This window comes from Talpa occidentalis, unplaced genomic scaffold, assembly GCF_014898055.3.
Source record: "Talpa occidentalis isolate TD23 unplaced genomic scaffold, MPIMG_talOcc4v2.1, whole genome shotgun sequence".
Classification (NCBI taxonomy): Eukaryota; Metazoa; Chordata; class Mammalia; order Eulipotyphla; family Talpidae; genus Talpa; species Talpa occidentalis.
In genome coordinates, this window is record NW_026555331.1 from 42,402,114 (window position 1) to 42,415,905 (window position 13,792).

Sequence of the window (13,792 nt, forward strand, 5' to 3'; positions counted from 1 at the left end):
TTTGGTAGTTAATATGTTATAGAGCAGCCAAGCATGGGTGAAGCTTGGAAACCACGTTGGGCGCCAAGCTGTTATAGAGCAGCCCCGATATTGAATGGGTTGCCTGTCTGTGGGTCCTTACCCGCACGCTTAAAAGGGACTTATTAATACTCCACTACAGGCATACACAAAAGGTTAATAAAAGGTTTATTTACAAGGGAAAAGGAAATAAGGAAAATGTACAACTCAGGGAGAAATTAGGGAAATAAAGTCTTTAATGCGTCCTACCCAATCCAACAACCTGGAAACCCAAAAAGCACTCTCAGAGCTGGCCGGACACTGAGAGCTGGCAGAGAGCCAAAATGGGGGAACCCCTCCAAAGCCCACGTGTCTGGCTTTATACCAACCTGGCTGCTTAACCCCACCCTCAGGTCCCAGCCACCTTCCCTTTGGTGGTGATGGGATTTGAAGTTCCCAGTGTCTTTGGCTTTGGCCTGGGGTGGGGGTGGAGTCCACAAAGCCTATATGGAATTAGCTTTAGGACATCCTTTTCCCCCCTAACAATTATAGCTCTTTTAACCAGTTCTGAATTGTTGTGTTCTCCTCCTTCTCCAATTCTGACCAACCCTTCCATGACTCTGAATGATTCTTAAATCAAAATTCCATTTCTCAACAAATTCTGAAGTTAATTCTCCCTAGCCCAAGACACTGTCAAAGCTTTGTAAGGTAGCATTCTCCTTCATCTTGAGAAGCAGTGACTCAGTAAGCTTTATCATATAGATAGGTTCTGTTTATAATGTTTAGGGAAATGAGAGAACATATATGACAAGAGAATTCTGACCTGCAACCTTGTAGTAACCAGGTCTGAAGGATCAGGCTTGGTTTGTGACCATTAATTTCCATGATTCATGACCCCACCTTCTCACTCAGGACCAACTAGATAAAGTCAAATATACTTCCCAGTCAATCATAAAAGATGCCGATCCCCACCCCCCATTCTAGATACCCTGCCTCAAGCTTCCCCATACCAGCATCCAACAATCAGAGAAAAATTGATATCATCCCAGATTTCTCTTTCATTAAAAGCCTTCCCACTCCCAACTCCTTTTGGGTCTTTGCCAAACACAAGTGATAGTGGCTGACAAGCTCATATTAAATGGTTTCCCATTGTCCTCATTTAGTGGTCTTCCTTGCTTTCCACAGGAGCCAGCGCTTGTCAGCAGGATTTGAAAAATACAAGAGAACCTTTTAGAAGAATAAACTGGCAGCATATTCTTCAAAAACTATTAAACTTTTTGTCCAGTTTTAATAGAAATTGTTGAATTCCCTGTTTATTTAAGAGTCTAAATGTCAGTTAAGCTCTGTGTACTATTGATAACCTCATATGAAATTTAGGAAACCAATAAGCAAGCATTCCTGAACAACATAACCTAGTTCACATATAAAATTCACTATCAAAGCCTGCCACATAAAAAGAAAAAACTGTCTTCGACTTCTCTCATTTTTCATTCTTCAGTTCAATACCTGGTTATCTAATCGCAATTCACTTTTATCTCTTTTCACACTACTTACAATAACACTGAATTGTCAATTTATTATCTTTAAACCCTTCTTAAATGCCAATGACATTTTCTAAGTATCTATTTTTGAAAAAGGTAACAAAATAAATTAAAAGGTATAATATAGAAGACTATAATTATTTCCCTTATGGAGAGGGAAAATATACCCTGCAATTTCTTATGCATAGAGAGAAAACATACAATGTGTCTTCCGAGAGAGGCACATAATTTTTCTCCAGGGTGGATAACTACTCAGAAAAATAGCACTACAGGTTATTTTTGATATAAAAAGTAAGACACTTCTGCAACAAGAAAAATAGAGAACTGAATTTCATATAAAATAAAATGTGAGCAACAAAGAAGGGCAAAAACAGTGCAGTTTTCAATTCTTAGAAGATGGGGATCCTGAGTGTCAGCAATTATCACAAAAACATGAGTTGAGAACATTAATGTCTAAGGGCAAATGAGAGACTGTAAGAAATTCCATGATTGTTAATAGTATTCTAATAATAATATTCCAGCAAAATTAATTGGTATTGTTTTGTATGCTGTACTATCCAGTAGGGTTTAGAAAATCTGTGGTAAATTCAAGGGTTTTGTGATCATGATAGATTTGGAGAACCAAAGAGAGATGTTGGTGCTTACACAAACATGTAGAAAAGACAAGAGAAGACAGAGTTTTGTGCAAATGTGAAACCAGGCCAAGAGATTCCTTAGGAGAAATGTAGATCAAATCCTAGTATACAAAGTTTGGGGAAATACTGACTTTTTTATAATACCTGGGATGGAAATTGAACCAAAATTTTATTTTCATATTAAAAGAAGAATAATTTTACAAGGCTAGAGGATTTGGGACCACCCAGGCAACTGGCATTCAGGTACATATGACTCTGCATACGATTCTGTAATTATAGACATAAAAATATTAATACAATGGGAATTTGCATTCTCTCCCTTCTCTTCCCCCACTTGTTCTCCCTACTCCATGTGTGCCTGTCTGTCTATCTCTATTTCTTTTCAGATTTTCCCATATTGGTGACTTTGTCAGTATTCATAATTAATTTTCTGCTTTTCACTTTAAAAGTAGTTTAAAGTAGTTTCTATTTCTTTCTCCTTTTTACCTTTCTCATCACCACAAAAGTAAAAACTTAACACTGACACAATCTAGAAAGGAATTTATTAACATTAGCAATACACAAAAGAGAGGAGCATGATGTGAAAAGAGAACTGAAAGAGGAGCTATTTTACTGGGGTTGAGGTGAGGTTTTTAAACTCAGTATCCGTTAGAAAAGCAAAATCTGTGAGACCCAACCTTCAAATCAGCAATATAAGAAAGTAGTACAATAGGACCCATTAGTGATTTTGTAACTTGGGGCTCTGGGATATATAGAAGTATAAACTGTAAACTACATATATACATATATTTATTAGAATACATATTTCACATATATATTCCACATCACATGTTCCACATGAGTCACACATAAATATTCTTCATATGTGTACTCTACCTATATATTCCACATGTAAACCTAATATAGATTCCAAATATATGCATTATATAAACTATTCTAATTCATATGCATGTAGATTATATATATTCAGAATTTCATTTTATTTACTTTCTTGGGATTGAACTACAAGAAATTTGTGACAATATCTCTCTCTACTAGTCAACAATTCATTAGAGCAAGCATACTTCATTATTAATTCACTAAGATTTTATAAGGCTATTATGCCATTTTATTGGTTACAAGTTGACACCAAAATAATCATTATACAAAGGAAAGCCCTCCTCATTCAAATGATATGCACTTTCAAAATACATGTTTATTATATTTATAGTAAGTTTTCATAATTAACATCTATCAAGTAATATTTTGCTAGTTTTAATTATCTGACAACAATAAATTTGTGTTATTAGTCAGTCAATAAGATGTTAGCTTTGCTTCTTTAGAATTATTTTAAATGAATATTTTTATAATAAATATTTGTTAGAACAGAACTATAACTGCTTGTTTTAAGAGCTATAAAAATGAGAACATATATTAAAAAATGTTAAAGATTAAAAGGTGCTCATTTATTCTCTGTGTCTTTTAAGACCAACTCAACTGTCTCTTTTCTCTAAGTTCTATACATTTCTACTCAGCAAACATTCATATAATGCCTACTCTATGCCAGGATTCAGGATAAACTCCAACAAGCCAAAATAGTTCTCTTTATTTAAATGAGACTAAACTTTCTTCAGTGCTTGCAGTTAGGAGGTACTCGATAAACCTTAGTTCCTCATTCTCCCATTTCCTTGTGCCACTTTTGCTATGTAATTTAAATACAAATGAGGGCCTCCCTGGTAGTGCACGGGGTTAAGACACAACCTATGAAGCTATCTACAGCCACTGAAGCATGAGTTTTATCCCTGGCCAGGGAGATACCCACATGGCGCAGCAGAACTCTCCTGACTTGCCCGCTGCTCCCCTCAGCAGTGTATTTCAGTCACTCTGCCTGTTCTGTTCCCCTCTGTCTGTGGTGAATCCTCTCACCCACCTAACACCTTTGGCCTGTACCCTAGTTCTTGTATGCATAAATAAATAAATCTTTAAAAAAAATAAAGGCAAATGAAAGACCTGCTGTTGTTATAATTCACTTCATGTAAAACTACAATTGGAAAGAACTACTGACAACATTGAGACCTTACTGACTTTTCTTTATTGATATATGGTGCTGTCAGAAAAATGGAAGTGTTTAAAATTCAATGCATATGTGAAAATAGAGACTTAAAAAGTAAAAACACTAATTATGAGGTAACACTGGAAATATTACACCTAGAATATTTATTTATTTATTTTTACTTTTTTTGTATCTATTTATTTATTTTGTAGAAGAACTGGGGAATGGGCCAGGGGTAATGAGATGATTCACTGGAGACAGAGTGAGGAGAGAACAGGTGGATTTACTGAAATACACTGCTGAGGGGAGAAGCAGGCAAGACAGGAGAGGTCTGCTGCACCATATGTGGGTTAGTTCCCAGGCTGGGAATGGAATTCAGGCTGAAGTATTCTAAAACTTAGCCCCCAGGTCACAAGGGAGGCCGCTAGAATATTTAACATAACAAATTGAAACGTGTGCTGAGGTCCATGTGGTGGTTGTTGCTGGTGCATGGGAGGCAGCCACAGAGAGCAGGTTTGTCTTTCTTTAATCATAGCTTTGATTATCATTTCACTCATTCATTCATTCTGCTTTCCTTCCTCCAACAAGCAGTTACTGTCTTCTATACAACAGAAATGTCAGTGTCTAATATTTCACTAAAGCTAAGACATTGCATTTCCTTTTACCTGAAGTCAACATGAAAATATTTTCAAACTGGACATATTCTCTTAACAGTTGATGTTATTCATAACTAAAAATTCCAGTGAAAGTGAGTTTTGAAATATCAAGGGCAAAAAACCCCCTACATATATCTAGAATTGTAGTTAGTTGTTGGTATATTATATTGATTTTTCTCCCATTTCTGAGCTATTAAACAGGATAACACTGCAGGGTTTTTCTTAAGTAATATAAACACTATAAAACAAAACAAAGTCTCCATGAAATGACAATTTCAAACAAAGAAATTGCAATGGACAATAAATATATTTTCAAAGTTCAATCTCATTGGTAATTGAATGTATGATATCCCATTCCTCACTTGCAAACTGGTCAAAATAAAAATAAAAGTTAGAAATAATATTTTCTAACAAGACCATGTTGGTACACACATAAGAAAATAGATTAACTCTCATCCTCTATAAGTGAGAGAACAAATTAAAAAAAAAAAATAAATTCTGCTGGCAATTTACCAACAGGAATCAAATATTTTAAAAGTATTCTCCTACCAACTAATATGGGGGGGTGGGGGGGACTGATCAAAATAGCCTTAACCTTCTCTGACCTTGACTAAACTTCAGAAAGACTGCTGGACTCTAGGTCCTAATCTCCTTTTTATTGGAGCATTTCCTTTAGAAAATTTGAATTATAAATAATTTCTTTGCCCTTGGAGATGTAAACCTTTTTTAAAAAGCCTCTTGCGGGGCCTCCCCCGGTGGTGCAGGCAGTTGAGCGCAGCGCTGTGAGGCTGTGCGCAGCCTCTGCAGTGCCGGTTTGATGATCCCATCCCGGCCCACCTGCGAGGGTCCCACATGGCGAGCAGACCTCTCCTGTCACGCCCGCTGCTCCCCTCAGCAGTGTATTTCATCAGTCTGTCTGTTCTGTTCCCCGCTCAGTCTCTGGTGAATCCTCTCACCCTCCCGCACATCTGGCCTGTACCCCGGTTTGTGTATGAATAAATAAATAAATCTTTAAAAAAAAAAGTTTCTTGCCAATTTTACAGTTTTATAACCCAGGAAGCTCCTTCTCCAGTATCTGGGAACCATCTCTTTGAAATGTAAGCACCAAGGAAGATAATGCCCCATCTCCCAGTGTTTGTAAGTCTGTAGGAGCTTAACTTCTACTGCTACTTTGGTCCAAATTATGAAAGTACTTCCTGTCACAAAGATAAGAGAAATTTTACTTTTCCTTTCGGTAAAGCCAATTAGCAAATACAAATAGTGTGGTCTCTCTCCCACCCCAATGCTTAGAAGTCCTCCTGCCCTTGAGCTCATTTCTAGTCTCTCTTCACTTTGGAATAGATTTATGTAAAGTCTGCTTTGCCTATTTAACTTTTCCCAGTGGAATTTTCACTTTGAAGGTATCAAAAGGTATGTTTTACTGTATTTATTAATGCATGGTTTAAGACAGGAAAAAAATATTGAATCTTCAATGATATTAATTTGCTATGTAAATTTCAATTTTTGTGAGGCAAATAAAATAGGACAGAGAAAAATATTTCTTTTCCTGCACATATCTCCACACACAGAAATTTTGGTAGGAATACAGAGAAAGTATAAAATGAAAATATCTTTTTTTTTTAAGATTTATTTATTATACAAGCACTGGGTACAGTCAGAGATGTGGGAGGGTGAGAGAATTCACCAGAGCCAGAGTGGGGAGAACAGGCAGAAGGACCGAAGCACACTGCTGAGGGGAGCAGCGGGCATGGCAGGAGAGGTCTGCGCACCATGTGGGACCCTTGCCTGGCGGCCGGGGATCGAACCGGCGCTTTAGAGGCTGAGGGAAGCTTCACAGCCCAGCGCTCAACTGCTATGCCACCAGGGGAGGCCCTGAAAATATCTTTTTAAAAGATTTATTTATGCATACAAGAACTGGGGTATAGGCCAGAGGTGTGGGGGATAAGAGGATTTACCGAAGACAGAGTGCGGAGTGAAACAGGTGAATCTACTGAAATACACTGCTGAAGGGAGCAGTGGGTGAGACAGGAGAGGTCTGCTGGGTCAGCTCCCTGGCTGGGATTGAACTCATGCTGCAGTGGCTAGAGATAGCTTGATAGCACTGAGGCGTAATCCCTGCGCCACCAAGGAGACCCTAAAATGAAAATATCTTTCATTAATTGACTCCAGTTCTTGGAGTCAACATCTTTGTTGGCTAATTATGGTTTCAAATAGGGCAATAAAAGGGAATAAAAGAACAAAAATATGCAAAAGCAGTGTAATTTGACATTACAAATCTTTCACCGATACTACATTCCATGTAATTGATGAATGTGCTGTTCTGCAACTATTTATATAACAAGCTAAGCCATTGAAAAATGAGGCCCTGTCATGTTTTGAATAGATACCAACTTAAGAGAAAATCAGCAATTATGACATGACAGATGTTTTCAATAATTTGAATGTCAGAGAATTAAGAGATATTGTAAAGACAATGGTCCTGATTTTTGGCTGCCTATTGGAGTCAACTTGGGGAATTTTTAAAAATACTAATGGCCAGGGTTATGCCCTGGATGTCAGGATTTTTTAAATTCCCAGATGTCTCTAATGTACAAAATTATTAGAGAATCATTGCTGTAGCCAGTATTCCTGGAACCACATATCCATTCCTGGACATGACATTCATTCTTTCCACAAATGCACACATCTGACTTCTAACCTCACACCCAGATGACTTCTAACCTCAAATCCAGTCTCTGGATTTTATTTATTGACTGAAGTTGGATTAATTTCCTTATTCTTCTGTTTCAGAATACCAGTAGTCTGTACTCTGCACAGAGTTATCAGTGTTCTCAGTAATCACAAAATGAGGTGAAGTGAAGATTTCCTAGAAATCAGTCATAACAAGAAATCCAGGATCCGTGGTCATTCCTCAACCCCAACAAAAATCTTTTACATCTTTCTACATTCTGATTGACCTGATCACTCATTACTGAAATCACCAGATAATCCAAAACTCATGTTCAATTATCTGCAAAGTTCTTTACCCACATACCCTCTTCTCTAAATATTCTCACCATCCTCTTTCTCAAATTAAAACCTGCCTCCCCCTGGGAATAATGCTTCTTTTATTGCCTTATTAGGGTGGCTATTTTTCCTTCCAAAACCCTGGAAATAAATTATTTCTCTTTGCCAATTCCAGATCATTTCCCTCCATTTTTCCTAAAATCTCTTTCAAATCTCATGCAATCAGCTACAACACCCGTCACCCCCATTTTAAACATATACCAACTGCTTGGTTAATTTCTTTCCTTCCTGGAGGATTTCAGCTTCTGGGCTTATACTCCAGCACTAACTTGTAATTATTGGCTATTAAATGATCTTCCCAATAACCGGACCTCAAAGTTTCTAGACCTCTTCTTTTCTATGATGTTATTTCCACCTACCTCATCCTCTTTCACCACAACACATACTCACCTTTTTATTTATCCAGATAAAATTTTTGGTTCACCTCAATGAAATATTTTTGAATAAAGGCTGATCTTGGTTATATCTAATATTCACTATATTTTGTTTCTTCTTGCACATAATCAAACATAGTCAGAGAAAACAGCTGTGCCAATGGATGGCATCTCCACCCTATCCATTCTGTAGTCAAAATAACCATCAATTCACTATTTCTCTCATATCTAAATTCAATTGTCAGGCAATCCTATGAGTTAAATCTTCAACTTATCTCACTGGTTGAAAACATTATTATCTCACTTTTATTACTGCAAAATCCTCCTCAGTGATTTCCATGCTTCCATCAACATAACATACATGGGTACTGTTAAATTTTAAGTCAAATCCTGTTATTCTTCTACACAGAATTCTTGAGTAACTTTTATGTTCACTCAGTAAAAGAGAAAAGTCTTCAACGTTACCTACAACTGCATCTGTGATTCTGTCTGACCTCATTTTCTAAGACTTTCTCTAATACTTACTCTCTATCAGTCACACTGACCTCTATACTGTTCTTTCAACATTGAGACTCTGATCCCAGAGCCTTTACTCTTGCTATTCTCTTGAGGTTAGAATCCTCTTCCCAAGATACCTATATAATTCTTTCTTTGACCTCTTCTAGGTCTTTATCAAGTATCACCTTTTCAGTCACTCCTTTATTAAAAATTGTAAACCTCTCATCCAGCACTCCTGATGCCCCTCCATGCTCCATTGCAATTACATATAACCATCTACTACACTACATGGCTTATTTTTGTTTATTCATTATTTGTTTAACTATTAATAGCATGCCTGTCCTTAGGCTTTAGTCCCTTCAATTTAAAAAAAAAGTGGGTGAAGTGTGGATCTTAGTAAAAATTATTATTTAACAATTAGCCCTTTATACATTAATAGTAAATGATAACTATTAAATTACAAAATTTAATTTCTATTCTTGGGGCTAGATAATACTTAAAATAGATATGCATAAATAACTATAAAAATATTTGAGCTCTTATTAGGAAATTCTTAATTGTAGCAATAAAATCTATCATTGTATTTATTTCAGGTATGGACAAATGTATTATTTTGGTCAAAGTTCTTAGTTTGTCACACGTATAACTTAGAATCATGTTTGGAATTCATGTAGTATCCAGAATCCCATGGAAGCTGAATTAATGCACCAGAATTTAAAAAATAAAATAAACATTGTTTTTGCTTTCCAACATCAGATACAATTACATTTCTCTTCTGTCATTTATCCTTTCCTGTCCTCTTTTTAACTCCCATTCCTTTGTATTTTACATTTTATTTTTCACAGAGAAAGGAATTCACTTGAATATTATTAGTTTAAATACAGATACCCAAGCAGATCTTGCGTTGAACATACTCCTAGCATTAGAAATGACACTAATTTTAGGTTTCCAAATTATTGTATCTTTCACTGCAATTAATATAATTCAAAGAAGGTATTTTAAGATAATGGAAAAAATACTAGCTATAAAAGAAAAACTTGGCACTAACCATCTTTTGGTATTACTGGGTATATGAAGTGTCACTGCCAAATGAATTTTAACCTGTGCCACCTTCATTTAAAGTTTCCATAGCCTTCTTTGTTTCAAAAGTCTCTAAGGAATATTCAGCCTGACTGTGATAAGGTTAAAATACTGTTAATGATCTATGAATTCTTTGCATTGAAAATCTCTCCATTTTCTTGCAGAACTCTCCTTGTTATGGAGAGTTAGAGTGGTAAACAAATGCAAATAAGAAAAAAAAAAAAACAGCTACACAACTGGTTCTTAAATATTTCTAAGTAACTTATTTAAGAATCTAAACATTTCATTGTTTAGCTGGAAATGCACTGACTTGTTTAACCAAACACCAAAGTCACTATTATAAAAGAATAAAAATGAATTTTCTATAGCCTAACATTATACACTTTTCTAATGTACATAATGTTGAAATACAGATGACTTTAGAAGCTAAAAAACAATCATTCAAACAGAGCAATTTGCTGCATTACTGCTTGACTTCCTGAGAAAAACTAACCTTTACATAATAGAAAATTGGAAGAAAACAGTATTACTAAATAAGATATTTTCACACCTAACAATCTGAGAAGGAAAGTAAGCAAGTCTATCATTGAATGAGGCTTCTTCTCATTGTAATGTTTTCTTTAGCCACCTTTTGATATAAAAAAGGTATAATTTTTGAAAACCTACCTAGACAACTATTTTAATTTATTTTCTGTGTTCTTCTATCTATTCTTTAGCCTTTAAAAATCACAGTGGGAATTATAGAACCGGTTTGATAATTCATATACTAGAATTTGAAGATGATAATACTGAAGACAGGGATAGGGCAAACATCATCAGGCAAGTGAAGTTAAACAGTGGTACATACTTAAGAGAAGGCACCCTGGGTGGAGTTACATTTAACTTGCAGTGTTAAATTCTTTCCTTCATATGTTGTAAAATCCTACATTTTTTGAGAAAACAAATACACAAACAGAATACACTGATGTTTGACAAGTGTGGAGATGTGAAATATTGCATCCACTTTTCTCTCCAACAGATGATATTTAAGAGAGCAAAATACATGTGATGAAATCATTATGGGGGGGTGGAATCAAAACACTAAAATTGCCTTGTCTATTCATATCTCTAAAAATTCTCCACTGATAAGATATTCCAGTGTTCGAGCAGTTTTAAGAAAATATTTTGCTTAGATCTCCCACCACAAGTTGGGTGTTCAATCCAGAATAACACTTAAAAAGCAAGCCAGAACTCAGGTTTAAGAAAATGTCTTATAATCATGTTCACACCGCTTTTAGTGCTAATGAAAGTGCTGCATAGCTATCACCTTGGACTTCTCACTCACACAAGCCTCTATCCTGGTGATAATGCACCTCCTCTTCATGCACACTGAAGTGTGAAGCACAGGCTAACAGCATCCCAGAGTTTTAAAGCTGGAAAAAACCTAAGTGAAAAAATCAGTTTGACTAAACTATAATTTTACCTCATGGGATCTCACACACACAAAATATCTCCTCCAAAAAGATCTATTTTCATGCAGATTAAGCATTTATGAGGGAGAATGGACCACTCCTTTTCAAGTTCATATATATAGTTCACCTTGTATGCACTAGTACACTTCCAGTTAATATAAATTCAAAGTGGAGATATAATATATTCAAGGAAGCAGGAATAGTGCAAAGATGAAGTCAGGGCCTTTAAAGTCTCATTGGCCATTACTGAATGTATATGGCATTCATAGTGTATGTAGTATTAAATGCAGAAATGAAGTAATATTATCAAGTTTCTTATACTTCTGTTTTGAAAATTTACAACTCCCTAGGTTAAGAATACCTAATACTGTTAAGAAAACTTTGGATGTAAAACAAAAGCAGTAAGAGAGTGTGTATTTTGATATTTTGGGGAAAGTAAGTGGATATACTGCATCTTACCCTTCAATGAAACAAAGATAAAGTGTCTATAAATTAATATCTTCTATGTGGATAACTGGCATATTTTTCCTACCCAGCTAGCAATTCTTATCTAGTGATCTCATTGATACGATTAGTTGATTTATTGTTTATTGTGAAAATTTTATGGTTGAAAGCTTTCAAGAACAAAGGGAAGATGAAGTCCTCCAATTTTTTGCATGATTGAGACTCAGATCTAATGAGATAGTCACTGAAAACAGTAGACTCTATTCTGTCACAGTACTAAAAACTCTTTTCAGAAAAAACTACTAGAGTGTGTCCTTGAACCTATAAAATTGACAGCTTTCACTTACCAGTACAACTATTAGTTTCATTTTTAGTTTCCTATTCCTAAGGACCCTCAATATTGGGTCCTGGTGCAGAAGAGATTATAATCAAAGCTGTCACATAGAAATCTTGATTCTACGAAGAAAATGATGGCCAAGGGCAAGGAACATTATTTTTTCATATTAAAAATAGTCTACTATATCCAAAATCTATATAAATATATACATGCAATATTTAGTCCTCAGTTCAACTACTATCACTTCAGAAAAATCACCTATGATCACCCTACACACAATATGAAGGTGCCCCAAATGTTCTAGGTCATCCATTCACTTAGCTTCATCCAACAGGCTGAAAAATGGCCCGCATACAAGATGTCCGTGACCTAAACCCATTAGCTGGGTCTATGGTAATACCTTACATGGAAAAAAAAATGCAAAAGAGATTAAGTTAAGGGTTTGAGACAGGAGGTTTTCCTGGGCTAGCCAAATATAATCACAAGGGTATTTGTAAGTAGGAGGCAAGAGGTTAAAAAAAAGTAGTAGAATATATAATATACTCCTATGCATATAATACAATATAAGGACTAAGTAGAAGAGATAATAAAGGTAAAAAAAAAACCCACAAAAGTAAATACCAAACTACATTTTGTGTACTTTCCTCAGCATTGCTTTCAATTCTTAAGGGAAAAAAAGTGAGGGGAAATTGATGTGGACAAACATGTGATCTAACATAAAAATCTAACTTAACAAATGTAACTTCTGTATTGAAAAGTATAAACTTCACTGGGGGTACAAAATGGTAAATCATTTTATTCTCTAATCACTGCATAACTCTTCCCTGTCTCTGAAGATTATCTAGACAAGTCTAAATTTAATCGAATTTAAACTTTAAATATCGTACCTAATTTAATACTCATGTCTCTTTTGTCCTCAGTGAGTCTCCTTAAACTCCTTTTTGTCCCCCTATTGTCTGCTTTAAAGGACACAGGTATTGAGTCACAGGATAATCATAACAGACCTAGTTTAAATGCCTTTCAGTAAACCTTCCAGAATTATACTTAATGTCTGTGACTTTCAATTTTATTTTTCTGGTTGCTTAACAGCAAAATGGGGCTAGTAGCTTTCCTTTCTTAACTACATAAAGAAACTTTAGATGCAAAAGCATAAATCATAGGAATGTGCTTTGTATTGTGAAAGTAGGTTCAATTAGGAGAGTGATGGTAAATCACATCTGTGAGCCATATTATGGTACACAAAGATGCAATGCAATGGGGCAGACTGATAAAGCACACTGCTGAGGGGAGAAGCTGACAGCAGGAGAGGTTTGCGCGCCATGTGGGACCCTCGACAGTGGTCGGAGATCGAACTGGCACTGCAGAGGCTGCGGGCAGCTTTGCAACCCAGCGCTCAACCGCTGCGCCACCAGGGGAGGCCCCTTTTTTACGTTTTTTACTGTGCTATTTTAAATTGAAATAGGTTGGTTTACAAAACTGTATTTAATTTAGAGATACAGGCTCACACCTCTTTAGATGTATCTTACCACATCACATTTACCACCAAAGCATCCTTAACTATAGTCCACTGGGGCCCTCGCCAATCTGATTCCAATACCCACCTTTGCACTCAAATAGCCTCAATTCTATAGTTATATTTCTAGGGTTTGCTTTGGTTTAGTTTTGCCTGTTCATTTGTTTT

General features: G+C 35.8%; 1 protein-coding gene across 9 annotated transcripts in view; it reads right to left on the reverse strand.

The window, feature by feature from the left end:
- Nucleotides 1-13,792, reverse strand: part of RALYL (RALY RNA binding protein like) — a 610,187-nt gene that overhangs the window by 512,057 nt on the left and 84,338 nt on the right. The window lies entirely within an intron of this gene.